At 38.3% G+C, this 13764-nt stretch overlaps 1 protein-coding gene across 1 annotated transcript in view; it reads left to right on the forward strand.

The window, feature by feature from the left end:
- Positions 1 to 2912: 2912 nt before the first annotated feature.
- Positions 2913 to 13764, forward strand: part of LOC124642620 (facilitated trehalose transporter Tret1-like) — a 35352-nt gene continuing 24500 nt past the window's right edge. The window contains exon 1 of the mRNA XM_047181130.1: positions 2913 to 3076. The gene's annotated coding sequence lies outside the window, so the exon portion shown is untranslated. The remainder of the gene's footprint in view (positions 3077 to 13764) is intronic.

Below are 13764 nucleotides of genomic sequence, written 5' to 3' on the forward strand. Positions count from 1 at the left end.
TGTGTAAGTAGATTCATGGCCAATATATTCCTCGTGACGTGACGATTCATCATGACAAAAGGTTTGCACAATATTTGTCCACATCAGTTTTGATGGATGACGCAAACAATCAAAATGTATGGTAAGTAAGTATGTACACACTTCCTGAGTAACATAGCCTATGTTTTATCCCGGTACGGGCAGCAGCTTCTCCGGGACACGGGCGTAACCGCAGGGAAACGGCTAGTCTATTAATGTATGAAGAGGAAAGATTTAATTGTTTGTCCGTTTCACGCGAATAGGGTTCGGAACCACTTGACCGATTTGCATGATTCTTTCACTGTTAGGAAGCTACACTCTCTGCGCTGAACATGGGCTATGTTTTATCCGGTTACGGAAAAATGTTTCCAAAATTCAAATAACAGAATGTGCTCGATATACTGGAAGCTATTTAAGTAGGTATAACGTCTTTGTAAGTAAGTATAGTATTTGCAAATCTGCGTATTTGTTTCACTTTTGCCTAAATAACGATAACAAAAAGACTTGACTACCAGGTACCTACTGCCTAATCATCTCCGCCATTGAAAACTTTGACGTTAATTATAAAATAAGGAAGTCATCTTAATTAGAACCGTACTTCCTTATACACAATTTGTAGTTTTTGCGAAGACTACGACTACAGTTAATTTTTGCACGCCGTCAGTCAACATCCGAGTCTTTTCAAGCATTTATGGAATTAATTATTTGTGAATTTTGTTGCCTATTTCAAAAGTAGCTTCCTATGGCAGATGCAAGAAACTCCACGACTACTGTTTAAAAAACCGACTTTCCAAAAAGCGGGAGGATTTCAATTCGTCGGGACCCCTAAGCGTGGCAGGGAAAATTTAGAACTGCCAGGGAACTCGTCATATCGCGAAATCGGTATAAAATGATATCAGGCCGCGGTATTCTTAAAGTGGTCTATTTAAAAACTTGACCCGTCTCATGGCTGTTCCCCATCAACTCCTGGATCTATAAATACCAGCACGAGGATGAATTAATCGCAATAATTGCTGGTCACGTATGACGCGAGTCGTTAACGAGTACCCGATCAATTGACGACAATTGAAAACGTGTGTACTAGCCCTAAGATTCGGATTACTTAGTTTATTTTTAACCTTGAATTGGTTAGCTTTTAGTTATTGGTATTTCTTAATTGGAGCTAAATAGAGCTAGGTGTTTAATTGTTTATTTGTATTTAGTACGTCGTCGTCGTGTCAGCCGAAAGACGACCACTGCTGAACTGCTGCCTCCCCCAAGGTTAGCCACTTTGCTCGATCTTCAGCAACCCGCATCCACTGCTTCCCGGCAATCTTGGCTAGATCGTCCGTCCATCTATTGGGAGGTCTGCCCACGCTGCTTCTTTTAGGTCGTGGTCGCCACTCGAGAACTTTTCTACCTCATCGGCCTTCGGTTCTGCGAGTTATGTGCCCTGCCCGTTGTCAGTTCAGCTTTGCAATTCTTCAGGCTATGTTGGTTAGTTGTCCTTAGCTTATTCAAACTCAAATTTTTAATTGGGCCTATAAAGCCGTTTCGAAACATCAAGCTAGTTCCACGGTTCCAAGGAGTGGGTTTTTCAGATTAACACAAATATGGCTTCTGTACTTCATTTGGAGTTTCTAATCTTTTTCATTGAAGCACAGAAGTTTTTAACCATTTGATTTCATTTTTTCATTTAAAATCTTCTCTAGCAACTGAATAACATTATCTATTCAATAGGTCTTTGGTGATACCGAAATGGTACCTAATAGTTTTACCTACATTGTATAAACTTCAAAGTCACCCAGTAAATGAACTTTTAAATTAAATAAATATGGTGCAATAGATACTATTGACGTATAATATAACTAGTGACATCATTGTCTTGCCTGGTATCATAGCGACCCCTATCACAGTGGAATATTAATATATTTTTTGTAAATATACCTATGAAAGTTTAATTATGGATCTTCCGAGCCTTTTCCCAACTATGTTGAGGTCGGCTTCCAGTGTAAGTGCAGGCAGCTGAGTATCAGCGTTTTACAAGGAGCGACTGTCTGTCTTACCTGCCCAACTTATTTATCTTGAAGACTGATTTTCAGACCTTCTAGCTTCTGACTAGGTACTCGTAGTGACTGCCCAAGCTGTAAGAATAACAGCCTGCGGAGTGGTTCCTGCTGGCTGTTATTCTTTAGTTTATCGTGTCTTCCGAAACACTGTATGGTATATGATATGGTAATAGGACAAGGAAAAAGTTCACAGTAAAATTACCCGAAATAGGTACATGTACCAATGTGTATTTTATTATCTTATCCACAACCGACTGAAATACAATTATACAAAAAAAATGATAAAAATAGAACCAGTTTTACGTCAGTAAAGCAACACAGTCCAAACTACCGTTTGACTTGTTTCACCCAACGGTTATGATCAAGTTATGGTTATGGGTGTTAGCTAAGGGAGGCCACTAAAAGCTATAGGAATATTTTCTACTAGATGTTTTCCCGCCTTTTCTCCCGCGTCCTGAGGTAATTTCGTCTAGTAGGTACCCGGACAAAGCATATCCTTAGTTACTCGGAAATAGTGTAGCTTCCTACAATAAACCCAACCTTTAAATTATCAGTAGTTTCGGACTCCGGCACTTGGAAAAAAAAAATATTTCCTCTTTATTAAATTAGTATAGATAGGTAGGTAAATGTAGATAATATAGTCGGTAATGGTTTTAAGTGAAAGTTTTTTCAACGACTTCAAAAAGGTGATAAAAAAGGTAGGAAGTTTAAAAAATCAAAATAGGTCTTAAAGAAATCAGTTCCAGAACTGCATTAGAAGTCTACATAGTGTCATCAGTTTGCCCCCAAGACCGGTCGGGGCACGAAAACAATACATAAGCACAGACAAGTGAGCGTTCACGTTCCTACTCACGCTAGCACTATCCGCCAGTACTGTCTGCCAGTAGTCACCGCGAATCCGCGAACGCACCACGCGTGTTCACAGTTTCAAATTATCAATCGCGAAAAATACGATTAAAATACAACATTATTCACAAAAAACTTTACTAACAGTGTCAAAAACAAAAAATGTAAGTGTCATTGTATATTTTTTTTAAGTTTTCTGTCAAGATTTTGTTTTTTTTTTCTGTCGTTTGGTGAAAGAGGTTGTAATGCATCATATGTTTCGTGGTGCGCGATCGTTTGTGAGCCCAGTACACAGTGGTCCAACTTTTGGATTGTTTGAGTTAAATTAAAGTTTTTTGGTATTTTTATAAACTTTAATAGGTACTAATTATTATGCTAACTAAAGGTTTATGATATGATCGTGTTAGTAATTCTAATTGGTTCTCTTTTATTCCGAAAATATGTATTTGATAATATTACATATTTTTGATAAAATTTCAAGTTAAAATAAACTTTTGTTTATAAGAATTTTATAGGACTTATTAATGGCTATATTATACCTGCAGTTTTAAGTTAATTTGATACTGTTATTTGAACATCTTTGACAGTTGCTATGGGTAGTCAGAAGCCAGTCTTACCAAAGGGTTGCCCGGGTAACTTTGTTGAGGAGGTCAGAGAGGCAGTCGCTCCTTGTAAAATACCGGTTCTCAGTTGCATCCGGTTAGACTGGAAGCCGACCCCAACATAGTTGGGAAAAGGCTAGGCAGATGATTTAGTTAATTTGATAATACTAACCCACATTAATAATCTGAAACAGTGTCGACTGATACTGATAAAGAATAATTCCATATGAGGATACAATGTGTTTTATTAATATCTAATTCTAACATTACGTAACTAAGCTTAATAACAGAATGGTTAAACCCAAACTCAACTTAGGCTAAGTTCACCGACAACATAAACGTTGTTTTAAGAAAACTGAAATATGGGCGATTCTCTGTAAGCTCGTTCAGCTCCATACAATTTCTGTCCTGGCAATTTATTTTTAAATTTGACAAAAAACCTAGTCCTATGCCAAAGAAAATTAACTATTCATTTAGTTAGACAAGGAGGCCCACTGAATTTGTACCTATTTTCCGAGTTATTAGCGATTTTCCAAAAAATCATGACAGGGGACTGTTTGAGGCATCAGGGGACTGTTTTGAATGTGAACAGAAACCCACATTTTATGACTTTTCTATGATCAAAAGCCATATATTTTGGGGTTTTATTACCGCAAGCATGACACGACATAGATCTAGATACGTCGCAACATAGATATTCCAGCAACTCCTGGTGATTGTTGTAAGTTAATATGTTAGCAGTATGAAGAGCGCTGAGCTTCATGTCTATGTGGCTGTGAACTATACAAAGACGTGTTTCGCCATTTTGAGCGTTTGGTTTGATAACCCATTTCTTTCAACTGCTTACCAATGACGTCGCCGGCCAAAAAGTCGTGGTAGACCTCGTGGGTAAAGAACCAACTTGTCAATTATGAGGGCGCGGCTTCGATTCCAGGTCAGGCAAGTACCAATGCAACTTTTCTGTATGTACTTTCACCAGAGACTGTGTTTCGGATGGCACGTTAGACTGTAGGTCTCGGCTGTTATTTAACATCCTTGACAGTCGTTACGGGTAGTCAGACGCCAGTAAGTCTAACACCAGTCGAACTAAGGGGTACAGGGTTAGGGCACGCCACCATAGCGGGGACCTCTTTGAGGAGTGGCTCGGGAGGAGTCACGGCGCCCTCATTTACCGCATGACGCAGGTCCTCACCGGACACGGTTGTTTTGGGAAGTATCGAATCGGTCGTGAGGTGGCGCCCGGGTGTCACCACTGTGCGGACAGTTTCGAGGACACGGTGGACCTCACAGTCCAGGAGTGCCCTGCATGGGAAGGACACCGCCGGATCCTCGTCGAGGGCGTCCGGCCCTGGTTCAGGCCATGGTCCGGGGCGAGAGGAATGGGATGCCGTCGCCTCCTTCTGCGAAGCAGTCATGCTCGAGAAGTAGGCGGCGGAACGACAGAGTTCGCATCTCTCATCCCGGCTGGACCAGGTAGTCACCACGGGCGCCGGGTTGCGCGAGACGACTCCCGGCCACCGTAGGCGTGGGTCTGTGGGCGATGAGTTCGGATGGTTCATCGTTCCTGCGTCTTTTTAGACAACAGACCCGTGTTGGTGGCGTGCGTAGTTCCACGCGCTCCTCAAGTTGATGTCAGCAACCCTAGCTAGGCCCAGCAGGGCATAGGGCCGCTGGGGCTGCGGGGCTGTACGAAAGAGTTACCACGGCCCTGGTACATTAAAGGCCTACGACGGAACACGACGGATTTTTAGTCAGTAAAAGTCTGACACTCCCTCACCGCTTCTGACCCGCAGCGGGAGGGGTCATTTGATGATTTTTAGCGTCGTTAAAAAAAGTCGGTTGCACGGGTAACTGAGTTGTGGAGGTCAGATAGGGCAGTCGCTCCTGCCGCGCTGCTTCTCTCTTTTTTTGTAGTAATTCCTCTCGGGATAGCTTCTTCTTTTTAGGGGCCATATCACGTGCGTTCGATCAGCCTGTGTAATATATTTCAAGTTCATAAAGGAAAAAAATAATGCGATGCAATGATAGTTTGATTCTTAAATTATTAAAAGAGACTAGCGAATACATTTACACAAACAATTCATGAAAACTATTAAACCAATACGCAGAATACACAGTCCCCTGTTTTGTTAAACAGTCCCCTGTTGCGTTTTTTGGCAAAGGACTGTTGCCAGAGGACTGTGTATTTCAGTTAGATTTCACAATATTTATGAAACCGATGTCTTATAGTTTTTTAAGAACCTACCGATCAATTAAGGCACAAATAATGTAACAATTAACTATAAATAGAGATAATTTAAGTAATTAAATTACATACAATTATTTACCAGAGGCCTGTGTGAGGTAGCGGCCCAAACGCTTGTTCACCTCACAAATGACGCTCTAACATTAAACAGAATGGCGTATCGTTACCGCATTTGATTAGTTTGCCAACTTCACAACAATTGCATTTCGTTGCACTAATAAAACGATTGTAAAATATTATAGTTTTTTTTAAATATTGATTTAAATTTTTGGCAGGGGACTGTATTAAAATTCTCAGGACAAAGTTTACAGGAGTTTATTAAAATGAATAAAGTTGTAATGAGTGCTTGTTTTACGAAAATAATATAATTTCATTATTTTTGTTTGTGATATTAACTGCCAAGTGAATGTAGTTTCATCAAGTTTTTCGGAAATCGCATTTCTAGGTGTAAATGCAGTGAAAGGGACAGCCAGGGGACTGTATTTTTCGAGCTTTTAAAACGTATAGAAAAAAAATTAAAGTAATTATGTTTATAAAAACAAAGGGCCCGTGAAGCTTCAGGGTTAAAGTTTCATAAAATGTGATTTTTTAAATAAGAATTAAACTATTTATTGAAAAAATCGGTCCGGACAGCCGATTACGAGCTTACAGAGAATCGCCCATATATAGTGTGATGACACGGTGGACCACACAGTCCAGGTGTGCACCGCATGGAAAGGGCACCGCCGGGTCCTCGTCGAGGCTCTGGGCGGCGGCGACCTCTCGCGTCCGGCCCTGGTTCAGGCCATGGTCCGGGGCGAGAGGGAATGGGATGCCGTCGCCTCCTTCTGCGAAGCGTTCATGCTCGAGAAGGAGGAGGCGGAACGCGCGCTGGACCAGGTAGACACCATGGGCGCCGGGTGTCGCGAGATGACTCCCGGCCACCGGAGGCGTGGGTCTGTGGGCGGTGAGTTCGGGTGGCTCATCGTCCCTCTGTCTACTTAGACGACAGACCCGTGTCGACGGCGCGCGTTGTTCCACGTGCTCCTCAAAGAGATGTCAGCAACCCCAGCGGGGCCCAGCAGGGCCAAGGCCTGCCGGGGCTGCGGGTTGTTCGAAAGAGATACCGCGGCCCTGGTACATAAAAGGCCTATGACGGAACACGACGGTTTTTAGTCAGTAAGAGACACTCCCTCATCGCTGCTAACCCACAGCGGCAGGGGTCATTTGATGATTTTTGACGTCGTTAAAAAAAAAAAAGGCCCTTAGCCTACTGCATTCAACAGAATTTAAAAAACAATTGACCGGAAGTACGCGTTATTCCCGGTGCAGGAATATGCCAGTGCTGGGCCTGAAACAAACTCAGCCCTTGGCGTCGGTTAGGAAAGACAGATAAAAATGACAAAACGGCGATTTTTTCAGCAAAAACTTGCAACTTACACAAACATACTGACTTCAAGCTTAAATCCTTTGTGAATATCCCGTAGGATTCGTTAGTCTATAACTTATACATAAAACAACAAAACAAAATGATCAAAATATATTTAACTAAAAGTAAAATCTTCTTTATTGCAAATATAAAATGGAATTAAGATATAACTATATTATTTGACATTCAATCCGAGTAGCGCGGGTCGTGCTTGAGTTACCAATGACAAATTCTTAGTATACCCTGCTCCATATGAATTACACATTTGAATTTTGTATAGGAAACTTAACGTTTCCTATAAAAAAAATAGTTTGTTCAAGTGTGGATAGTCATCTCTTGGGTTTCATTTTGAAAAAAAAAACGCAAAGTGAAATTAAAGGGACATTAATACTAATTAGGTACCATACGACAGTAAATACTAGGATCCTAACTCGGTAAAGAAAACAAATATTTACTTGTTTCCATTTTCACTCACACTTTATTACTGAAAATAGATCGTGTTTTATTTATATAGATGGCAACAAGCAAACTATAAGCATAGACAAAATACTCTCTGTCACTTACGAACAGCTGAAATAACAAAGATATCACAGATAAAGGTAAAAAGTCGTTTATTCAAAGTAGGCTGAAATTCAGCACTTTTTGAAGGTTTACAAAAGACAGCCTCAAAACGCCTTCACCACTTCCTACGTATTTTATTCCTTGGAATAAAAAATGATGGAACAAATTGCCCAGCCATAAGACAATGCTGAAAATATCTTGTGGCCTGAAATTACTCCACCACTTATTTAATATCCTTTAATTCTATAACTGAAGACATCATTGACTGCCAGATCTGTGGGAATCGTTCTTAAGAGTTACCGCAGATCTCGAACACAAAGGACTTCAGAAGGAACATAGCGGAATTAACTCAGTAAGAGTCTGACTCACCATCCCACTGAACTGATAATAATTCCTCTATCAACTATACACTATCTCTATAACTCATCTATCTATTTATAACTTTATCTATATGTATATTAGTGAACAGCATATGAAAAGCCGAGTATTAGCTTTTGAGTTCTACGGACAGACAAAAGCGACAAAGAGAGATAAAGGTTTTTGAATTGGTGTTTCGGAAAAACTTACCGGCTTTTTCAAATCTATCATATGAAAATGTAACTTTCATATTCATATCACTCACTGTCAAACGTAAATACCAAGGTTACTACTTACTTATTCCAAGTTCATCATTATGCCATTTGAGACCTCAATCAACTGTGTAACCTTGAACCAGGCAATGGTATTTAAAATATTTTATGATCAATCATTGAATTAATCTTTTTTACTTTCTTAGGAGCGTTATGACATCTCCGCTAGTCATTTTATTCACCATGGTACCTATCTTATAGTCAGAAATACTTAGGTACTGATCGATGACGCATGGCGAGATATAATAATACGATTAAGTACGTGTTACAAGATCAACTACTATGCAAGTATATATTATAAGCAATTTTACAAAAAGCATATGCAAGAAAATAAGAAAATACCTACTTATTTAGCACTCACGCACACATTCGCTAATGGGTTTGTGTGTAGGTGTAAGCGCACTATAATCACGTAGATTGAAATTCTATTTGACATTTCAATTACATTGCATTCACTCTGTAATTATATTGCGTATCATTGAAGAAATATTTAATTATGTACCACTTTTATTATGTTCTGTTCCAATTTACCTTACAATTTTATGTGCTAATTATAATCTCTCTTGGAAATTATCATCATCTGCCTAGCCTTTTCCCAACTATGCTTGGGACGGCGTCCAGTCTCACCGGATTTAGCTGAACGCCAGTGTTTTACAAGGTGCGACTGCCTATCTGACCTCCTCAACCCAGTTACCCGGGCAACCCAATACTCCTTGAGAAGACTGGTTGTCAGATTTACTGGCTTCGACTGCCAGTAACGATTGCCAAAGATTTTCAAATGGCATTCCATATGTGCTTAACAATAAGTTACGTTTTTTGTTAGACTTAACCTTTTTGTTAACTCTGTTGAATTACATCAGCATAAGCAATAAGCATAACACATTGTAAAATAAACCGTAAATATAGAATGTAAGGTATATTTTTCAAAGGCCAAATATGACTGATGATGAGTCCTCATTGTTTTGTCTACAAAGTTAAATAAAAACGAAATGACAGACATCAATCAAGATTTTAGATTATTATGTAATTTTGTAAACTGTACATACGTGTGTGTTGTGATTGTTTTTTTTTGTGACAATCACACTTTGTGTAATGTGTGGTCGCTTATTTGTGCTCATTCCAGCGTTTTAAAGTACCTACACAGCAGTTTTTTTTATTAAAAAACACAATTATGTATTCGAAAAAGTAACAACCAGTCTTACTAACTTTCTGAGTTGCGCGGTTGAAAAGGTCAGATAGGCAGTCGCTCCTTCTAAAACACTGGTATTCAGCTGCATCTGGTTAGACTGGAAGCCGACTCCGACATAGTTGGGAAAAGGCTCGGCAGAGAGACAGAGTCTACTTTCTATACGAAAGCAAGAAGTAGTTCTCCAAGACGCAAACTTTAATAAAAATGAACCTTTACTGTCAGTGAAGGTAATGTATCTGTTCATTTGTTCAGTGCATCTACATTCTAAGCTGCTATCAAACTGATAGTGGTAAATCTTTATGGAGCAGTGACCTAGATAAAATCACAGGTCAATGTTTGACCAGATTGAATCAAAGGTTCACAGATCTTAGTAGAAAGGGGAGTCAAGATTTAATGACTTTGTATAGTTTGTATCTATACTAATATTATAAAGCTGAAGAGTTTGTTTGTTTGAACGCGCTAATCTCAGGAACTACTGGTCCGATTTGAAAATTTCTTTCAGTGTTAGATAGCCCATTTATCGAGGAAGGCTACTTTTTATCCCGGTACGGGAAGTAGTTCCCACGGGATGCGGGTGAAACCGCTGGCAGAAGCTAGTTTTGGTTAAAGTATTGGAAACTTTGAAGAAGTGACTTTAAAAGCAACAAAGTTATCTATTAAGTTTTATTTATTCTTGGGGCTGCGGTATTGTACTAAAGAGTTACCGCGGCCCTGGTACATAAAGGGCTTAAGAAGGAATATGGAGGGGTTTAGTCAGAGAATCTGACGCTCCCTCATGCTGCACCCACAGCGGGAGGGGTCATTTGATGAATTTCTCACTATAAAGGAAGTCTACAGTTTCATGCACTTCACTGCTCATGAAAAAAAAAATCGATATAGGTAAAAAAATCGTACATAAGGTAAGAATTTTAAAGCTTAGGGTCATTATTTACTAGACTGGTTTATTCTTAATGCCTAAGATGCTCAATCTAGGCTCAAAAAATAACAAAAAGGAAATATGACTTCCTTCTACACTTATAAGGCATAGCTCTACATACAGTAAATACAGTAAATTATTCTCAATTAAAAATGATGAATTAGGTACTTGTAAGCTTCTCATTTAGAGGTCAGGCAGAAATCGTAAGTATCTGATGTCTGTCAGTTACTGGTTCTTTGTAGGAAATCCTTGCTCTCAGTCTAGGAAATAACTAGATCGATATGGAACCACAATATATTTAGATAGACAGGAAAGATAGGTTTGTTCTATTTGTATTAATTAGAAGTATTATGGTCAGTTTTCCGCGGAAGTAACGTTCAACAATGGATACGGGTTGTAGAAGATCGAGCAAAATAGCTTTTGGGAGGCCCTTGTCTAGCAGTGGATGATTTTCGGCTGTAATTACAACGAAGCAACAATAGTAAAAAACATCTTGTTATACAGGGTGTGTCGTTCACAATCACATTAAATCCTACCGCATATACTTCATGATATTCTATAGCGAATTGTAAAAAAATAACCTAATCCATTCAGTGGTTTAACCACAGGAGTCATTTTTCGTTTTTATAATTTACAACATTATGTGTAAAGCAGAGATAAAAAAAAAAACAGTCATGGTGGCCCAGTGGGTAAAGAACCAACCTTTCGAGTATGAGGGTGTGGGTTCGATTCCAGGGTCAGGCAAGTACCAATGCAACTTTTCTAAGTTTGTATGTACTTTCTAAGTATACTTAGACACCAATGGCTGATAAAAAGGTGAAGGAAAACATCTTGAGGAAACCTGGACTATAAAGTCTGAAATCACCAACCCGCACTGAGCAAGCGATCCTTCTCCATATGAGAGGAGGCCTGTGCCCAGCAGTGGGACGATAAAAAGGCTGTAACAGTAATGACTGACTTTTATATGGTGTTCTAATTTTCGCACATTTTTATTCTATTTACTTTGTTTGAAAAAATCATTTTTTTTATTATTGCGTATTTTTCTTTGTGTTAATCGACATATATTAATTAACCAGTGTATTAACGCATTTCATTTAATGTGATTGTGAATGACACACCCGATATAGGTGTCTATCTTTCACCCGCTGTTTCAACCCTCTCACACACCCCCAGGGATAAAACGATTTGACTTAGCCACAAATTGCTATACTTATCGTCAACTTAGGCTAATATTTTGACAGTTTTGTCATGTCTAACTATAATATCGTTATCAGTATAATGGGCCATATATGTTACCTAAAGTGCGACGCCCTTGAACTAATATCAGCAATAGACTGACATGTTATCTCTTATCAAACGTTTCATTTTATTCAGCAAATTATACCGATTTTTTGTTAAAAGTTCTAGGTCAGTGTTAAGAGATTATAAGCCCTATTATTATTTAGCATTTATATCATGCCATTTTATGTCGCAGTTTGTCAGGCAAATTAGATCCTACTTACTTTCCGTGTAGTGACAACTTTCTTGGATTTGAGAAAACGTTGCTAATATCTATGGCAAACACGGACACTATGGATAAATCTTAACGATTATTCTTTAGGGATAGGGATAAACTAGGGATCGTGGGCATTAATCTTAATTAGTATACATATATTAATTAGTATTTGCAGGAAGACTATAAATGCATCGAAAAAACTAGCTTAGAATGCAATTAGAAAAATACTTATTTTTTCTCATCAATATCGTGTAACTAAAATAAGGAACGGTTATCTTAGTATAATAAATTGCTTAAATTACAAAAATGTGATCTTTTCATCATATGAAATAAGAAAATTAAGTTTTGTTTAGCATTTTGTTCTCAAAACGCTTGAATAAATTCTAACGAGAATGAAATACAGCTATCGCTATGGTGATTGCAATTCACGTGCATACGAATGTAAACGTGCAGCATTTTATGCATTTCATATCAAACTACTGAGATTTATGAGTACTAGGGTTTTTCATTACGTTTTATTTGGGTTTGGGTGTTCGAGAAGAACACTGCAAACTTATTTCATTAGATAACTACTAAAATATTAATAAGTAATGTACGTAGATGGTATATATTTTATTATATAAACTAGCTTCTGCCAGCGACTTCGTCCGCGTTAGATTCGGACTTTGTGCAAAGAGAGGAAGAAATAATAAACACCAGCCCAGTCAAATTATTAAATCTATGCATACCTACTACTACCTACTTCACCTAGCCTTAACCAAACTACTAATAATTTGTAATTTAACGAATATTTAAACAATACCAAAATAACTAATACTTACATATTTTTTGAAATAACGACAAAAGAAATATAAAAATAATATTTAAAGACTTAAAGTCATCAAATCAATTATTGTCAATAAGGTCGAACACTCTGAACGTCTATTCGCATCAACAGCCGAATGTATGAAGATCGCGCAGTCGCCGCGTCGCGAGCCGCGTCGAGCGCGACGATGTTACACAAAAATAATCCTTATAGCATGATTCAGTATTCACGCGCTATGGTAAGCCATAGCGCGTGAATACTGAATCATGCTATGGTATGGTATAATCATGATATGTTATGGTATTTCATGTATAACTTTGTTATTTCTTTACCGATTTATATGATTCTTTTTTTATTGAATAGGTAATAATGTTAACATTTTTAAATTAGGGATGAGTGAGAGTATTATAAACGTAAGAGTAGACAAATATAATCAGAAAGCTCCGAACTGCTAAGCTATCGAGACTTACATGTGTTATTGTGAGTCAACCATAAAAGATAGACATATGCTGTCTTAAGATATTTTTTACATAATTTTAAGGAGAACATTTCCGTCATACATGGTTTCTAAGTAGCATTAACCATAAGGGCTACACATGCGATGCAAGCTTAAAAAATAGAGAAACTTCTCCCGTTTTCCCAACATTTTCCTTCACTACTCTGCTCCTATGGATCTTAGCGTGATGAAAAGTATTCTATAACCTGCCCAGGAGTTTGAAGAATAATTGTACCAAGTTTCGTCAAAATCCGTCGATTAGTTTTTGTTTCTATAACGAACATACAGACAGACAGACAGACAGACAGACAAAAATTTTACTGATTGCATTTTTGGCATCAGTATCGATCACTAATCACCCCCTGATAGTTATTTTGGAAATATATTCAATGTACAGAATTGACCTCTACAGATTTATTATAAGTAGGTATAGATGTATATGTTTTTATTGTCTTCTTTCTCCTGCCCTGTTCCCAAATATTACTTGGGGTCGGCGCAATATGTCA

Source organism: Helicoverpa zea, chromosome 25 (genome assembly GCF_022581195.2).
Source record: "Helicoverpa zea isolate HzStark_Cry1AcR chromosome 25, ilHelZeax1.1, whole genome shotgun sequence".
In the NCBI taxonomy this organism is placed as follows: Eukaryota; Metazoa; Arthropoda; class Insecta; order Lepidoptera; family Noctuidae; genus Helicoverpa; species Helicoverpa zea.